Below are 6,463 nucleotides of genomic sequence, written 5' to 3' on the forward strand. Positions count from 1 at the left end.
GATGGAAGGAAACACCAAGGGAGAGCTAACAACAATGCAGCTTTGTTGAAAAAAATATCCCTCCCAAGTCATCCTTCGATCTTGAGTGAGTGACTAGAACCAGAATATTTCATAAGAACTTTAGAGGGCCAAAATAATAAAAGCATTCGTCGAACCTCATGTGATCCACTAAAACAAACCTAAAAGATAATTGGCTGAAAAACCAAGATCAAGTTATTCTATACTCAAACCAAAGTAGTTCCACATTGCTCAACAATTGACTTCAAGCGATCTGGAACTTCACATTGTCGAGCTTGTGAGGGAAATAAAGAGACTTGTTTCTCAGTAATTAAATCCTCCCTTGTCTGAAAGTGGTATTAAGATCAGATTCTAGAGGATCCTTAATCGACTGATCAATGTTTACAATGAGTAGTGGAGGCACTTTTGATTCAGATTTTACCGAAGGAGCTCAAGGTATCGTGCAATGTGATCGATTTTCTTGGGACACATAAATAAATCTAACGCCAATTGAAACATAAGGACTAGTATTTGGAGCATGATATTTCTTCCTATCTCTACATGTAAAGATCACAAGAAAAATAAGAATTTCACAAAATAACAGAAAACAAAATTAGACAAAATCAGGGCATGGCCGAGGATGAGATTAGAGATGAAGCGGTGTGATTAGTATTTATTGAGAATGGGAGAAAAGTAGAATGTCAAACCAATCCAAGAACATACCTCACAAATCTTCGGAGAGACGATCGTGGTCAAAGCAGTGGTTGTGGTCGAGGATGAGATTAGGGATGAAAGGATGCTACGAAAGGTATATCAACAAGAAGAAGGGTAAAACAACAACATCCTGTCAAAAATCACTTAATGTGATTGAGATCTTTTAACATGACTGCTTGAGAACTAAAGAAAAATTTAGAATGTGACTGAGAACTTTTAGCACAACCGGGCAGCATCTTCAATAACAGAAAAACATGCATAATGTAGGAAGACAGCAGATTTAAAATTATGACAGTGTATTTATGAATGTCAGGCGATACATTAATGTTCCAAAATTCAACCAAAGTATGGGATGAAAGATATACAAGAATCTTCCATGATAAGGGCAAGACCAGGATATCCTTATCCAAAAGAAAGAAAAAAATAATCAACCAAAGTAAATTCCATGTATGATTGGAAATTATGGCCAAGGCGAAGGATGAAGTGGAGAATAGAAGGAATATTGAGCAGGGTACGACTTACCATTAGCTTAGATCAAAACCAGCATCCGCATTTATGGCATAAAGAAATTTGTTTGCCAGCTGCTCCTTGCTGCATTGATCACAAATCATAGAGTTGTGAAAATGAAAACTTATGCAAGTTTTTTTTATCCTTTTTAGAAAAGATGTATATGTTTTAGTTCATCCACAAATCAACAGACTTAATAAACTGATGTAATTCAAGTTGGACTTAGTTTTTCACAATGAATTCTCCACCAATAGTGGCTAAGAGATGGAGTATATATTGAGGATTGTAAGTAGTTACAAGTAGTTGAAATAACTGTTTTTATGAAACAGTTTTAATTGCAGTCTTAACAGCTAAACAGTTTAATTATTTAAACTGTTTTACTAACTAACTACAGCTGTTTAGCCATGGCATTCTATATTACATCATTCCACCCCCTAGCATGGAACTCGACCCGAGTGACTTAGTTGACAAGGCAGAAATCATCTGGGGCATAGTACTGTTTCAGGTCTGCCACGTTAAAAATAGGATGAATGTGCAAGTCTGGTGGTAGTTCAATTCTGTAAGCGTTATCTCAAATCTTTTCTAGGACACGAAATGGTCCTAATTGTCTGTCTTTCAGTTTGTGTTCCAGTTGGAAATCGAATTTTTCTGAGGTGAATCATTACTAAGTCTCCCTCAGTAAAGGTAGCTTGTCTTCTCTTTTTGTCTGCTGCCTTTTTGTAGGACTGAGTTGATTCTTTTAGGTGGTTATGGACTTCTTCGTGTAAATTCTGAATCTTTTCTACCATCTTTTCTGCTTCTGAGCTAGTGTCAATAGTTGTGGGGAGTGATGCTAGGTCAAAGGTTGTTAGTCTTGGCTGTTTTGTGTATACGACCTCAAATGGACATTTGCCGGTTGATCTATTCTTCATATTGTTGAAGGCGAATTCTGACTGTGCAAGAGCTAAGTCCCACTGTTTTGGTTTGGATCCACTAAGACAGCATATTAAGTTGTCGACAGTTCTATTTGTAACTTTTGTTTGGCCATCTGTTTGAGGGTGTGATGTTGTGCTATATTTCATTCAAGGTTGTGTCAAATTTGCTCCATAATGTCTTCCAGAAATGGCTTAGGAACTTGACATCCCGATTAGAAACAATGGTCTTTGGTACTCCGTGCAGCCGAACTATCTCTCGACAGAATAAATTAGCTATGTAGGTGGCATCATTTGACTTCTTACAAGCCACAAAGTGTGCCATTTTACTGAATCTGTCGACTACAACCATGACTCAGTCATACTGCCTTTGAGTTTTTGGTAATCAGAGCCCGAAATCAATTGATAGATCTTCTCAAATGGAAATTGGGGTAGGTAATGGTGAGTACAGGCCTGCGTTTATACTTGAACCTTTAGCTCTTTGGCAAATAGGGCACCTTTTAATAAAGTTGTTACAGTATCTTCTTAATTAAGGCCAGTAGTATCTCTTAAAGATTATTTCAAAAGTTTTATCCTGCCCGAAGTGTCCAGCCAATCCTCCTGAATGAGCCTCTTTTAGTAGTGCTTCTAGAAGTGATGTGTGTGGGATACACAACTGATCTCCTTTGAATAGATATCCTTCCATTATATGGAAGTCTTCCGCCTTGGTGTAGTGGCTGCATTTGGTCCATGTCATGGCGAAGTCAACGTCTTCCCCATATAGGTTAGGTAAGTGTTTGAATGCCTCGATCTCCATGGATAGAATAGTGAGTAAGGAGCTCTTCCTGGATAGTGCATCTGCCACCTTGTTCTCCTTACCATTTTGGTGCCTAATGACAAAGTCGAACCTTTGTAGGAAGGAGATCCATCGTGCGTGCATCCGAGTAATATTCTTTTGTGACTAGAGATCTTTCAAAGAGAAGCGGTTCGTTAGGAGTACAAATTCCCTGCATAGGAGGTAATGTTCCTACTGTTTGAGTGCTCGGACAAGGGCATAAAGCTCTTGTTCGTAAGTGCTCCAGGACTGTCTTGTTGTGCTCAACTTCTTACTGAAGTATTCAATAGGGTGGCCTTGCTGTGATAACTCGGCTCCAATTTCGGTTCCGCAAGCATCAACAGCTACTTCAAAGGGTGAAGGAATCGAAGAACGACCATGAAAAAGATGAAGGGAAGAGGAAGCCAAATCTAACTGTGTATTCCCATGGCCGACGACTAAGGGTGGGGTGGTCAGAGACAAACACTTGGTGGAAATGGAAACACCGAGCAGAGAAGGCAGAAGCATGGGAAAGGAGGCAAACACTATGGATGAGAAGGAAGGCAAAGAAACGATTGAGGAAGCGATCATTGATACTTGGTGGTAGTGAAGAAAACAAAAAGAAGAATCAAACAGTACCTATGTGGAACAAGTCGACCTGGATACGATCTGTGAAAATAGAAGAAACGGCTCATTGGAGTGGCAACATTGAGAGGCTGATCATATATATAGGCCAAGATTTTGTTGAGGTACGTTACTTTCCTTGCCTTTCTTTTGTGGCATGCGAGTTATATCAAAGTAGGGAAGGGATGAGGAAGCTAGGCAATGAAGAAGATGAATAAAGGAATTTCGAAGGTCATCGGAGTAAGATAGAATGGGTAACGACAAGGAAGAAAATGGCAATGGAATTAGTACAGGGATCATAGAGAGGCTGGCGAATGGAAACATATTGGGTTGTGACAGAAAATCGAGGCGGGGATGAACAGAAACCGCGGCGGAGGAAAGATTCTGAGTCGGTCACCGGTGGCCAAAAAAAGAAGAAGATGGATTGTCGAAAAGTCCAGTTACAGGAAGAGGAGTTGGAGACAGGGTGCGTTGGAGGTAGTCGACCTAAGGCACAAAGGGAGTTTGTCGGAACGCGGATAGCAACGAGGCTGCAAGTGAGATCGGAAATTGTCGGGAAGAATGCTTTGATATTTGCAGAGGGAGTGAGCAGCTACGGACAAAAAAAATTCAGAAAGGAGGGGGAAGATTTCTTGAAGAAAAACGATTCTTCAACCCACGTGAAGCGTCAGACGTTAAGGCGAAAAATTAGAGACAATAGTAGTTATGATTTGTTTAGTGGGCTGAAATTAAATGAAAAGGGCCAGATTTTCTCAAATGGGCTTGGCTTAGGTGGAGAAATTGGGGATCAAATTCCTAATAAATGGCCAGGAAAACAAAGTGGAGGCTAGGAGAAGGATTGGCACATGCAAACCTCAATGGTTAAAGTATATCACGTGGGATGGAAATTAGGGAAAGAATTTAATCAAAAGTGGGCCAAAATGTTGCTTTTTGGGCTGATTGCAAAAGTAAGGGATGAGGCCCATTATACCTCAAAGAAAAATAAATTGACGGCTTTATCTAAGGAAGTGGAAATCCTATTGGAATATGGATGGTGGGCCAAACATGAGATGATAACAAAGAAATACAGCCTTCATAAAGAAAGAAAGGAAATTAATGTGCTTGAATTTGCTAAATTCATTGAGACCCATTTGTTAGTGTGGCTGAAATGTAACTTGAAAATGGATAGGAATTGCCGGAAGCTCATTGGTAATTCTAAGAAAGATGGTGTATGGGCCGTGAAATTGATTTGGGGATGGGGTCATAAAGTTAATTGTGGGCTTAGCCCATTAGAGAGGAAGAGCTTCAAATTAAAATGCAAGTGGCATGGAATTAGGCTCAGGGAATGGCAGTTGGTTAATTGGGATCACTTTCCGTGTGAGAAGAATGAAGATTGGGGAAGTTCTTGGAGTCTAAAGGGTTGGATGCATGCAAGTGTAATTATTACAACCCAATAGAATTTCAAGGCAAAGCTGAATAAAATTTCTTCCGAGATGGCAGGGGTATGGTAGAGAGTTCAAGGTTTGTAGTTTGTAAGCACACCTTGAGGACAAGGTGTCTTCGAAGGGCGGAGTAATGTAAGGACCCTAGATAGAAAAATAGTGGATTATTAGGAGAAAATGAAAATGGTTGTTAGTAAGGTCATATAGTAAATAGATGGTAAGTTGGTTAGTTCTTTTTGTTATAAATAGTGGGAGAGGGGTTGGAGAGAGGTGAAGAATTTTGAGAAAGTTTTCCTTGTAAGGGAACCTTAGGAGAGTCTAACCCTCTCAAAAGGCTAGGGTTACTTGTTACTTGTTACTAAGATCTTCTAATATATATTTCATGTTTGGATGTTTTTTAAGTATTCTTGAGTTCATCTTTTCTTCTTGAGGTAATCCTTATTAGGTGGGATCCTAACAAAATGCACTTTTAATATCAAGCTGATGTAAAAAAGTTGGAAACAAATATTGAACCTCTCCTCTCCTCTCACCCACCCTCTTCTCTCTTCATTCCGGCCACACCTTCTCACGGTGACGTCGACGGCAACGCCAAACCCGGGGAGTTACAACTCCATCTTTTTCAGAAATGGAAGTCAAAATTTGAAAAAATGGTAGACACTTTCTACTGTATCTAGTTCGAAAAGGGGAGGTTCAATATTGAAGATGTAGACTTCCAAAAAATCCTCACTTTATCCAAGATCCAATTAGAGTGGTTCATTGATTCAATAGATGTTCTTGTAAAAGAACCAAACTGGAAGTTTTTCAACAAATATGCGAGTGATGAAACCGAAACAACAAAGCTATCCAAATTCTGAACCCCATCTGATTGGTTTATGAGGTGTGTTGCTCGAAACTTCTCTGGAATACAATCCTTCATCCATCTACTCATGAGAAACCAGACAAGGTTGGGTCTCCTTCCTCAACATGATCAGGTCCTTTTTATTGACTCATAATTACACCTCCTTTTCAAAAATATCAAGCTGATGTAAAGGCCAGTGACTGATTGAAGTTAGTGAAATAAACAACCTCACAAATGTCATTTTTACTACTCGAGAAAAAGTATCAGCATAGTTAACGCCATGTTTGTGCGTAGCCTTTCACTACAAGGTGTACTTTTAATTGAGCGACAAAACCATCAGGATTAACTTTAATTGTAACCACCCATTTGCAACTGATATACTTTTTTCGTGCAGGGAGAGAAACTAAATCCCAAGTACAATTATCATCTAAAGTAATCATCTCCTCCACCATTGCAACACACCAACCAAGATGAGAATAGGCTTAATGATACAAACTCTAATGATGCAATGAAAGAACATGCAGAAGACAACTAATGGTTATATGAAACAGAAGAAAGGGAAATAAGATGAGCACACTTAAGTTTACCTTTACGAAGAGCAATAGGAAGATCATCACTCATTTCTGGAATCCAATGACGAAGAAGCCTTAGGGGTAGG

The sequence above is a fragment of the Cucumis sativus genome, unplaced genomic scaffold (assembly GCF_000004075.3).
Source record: "Cucumis sativus cultivar 9930 unplaced genomic scaffold, Cucumber_9930_V3 scaffold76, whole genome shotgun sequence".
Classification (NCBI taxonomy): domain Eukaryota; kingdom Viridiplantae; phylum Streptophyta; class Magnoliopsida; order Cucurbitales; family Cucurbitaceae; genus Cucumis; species Cucumis sativus.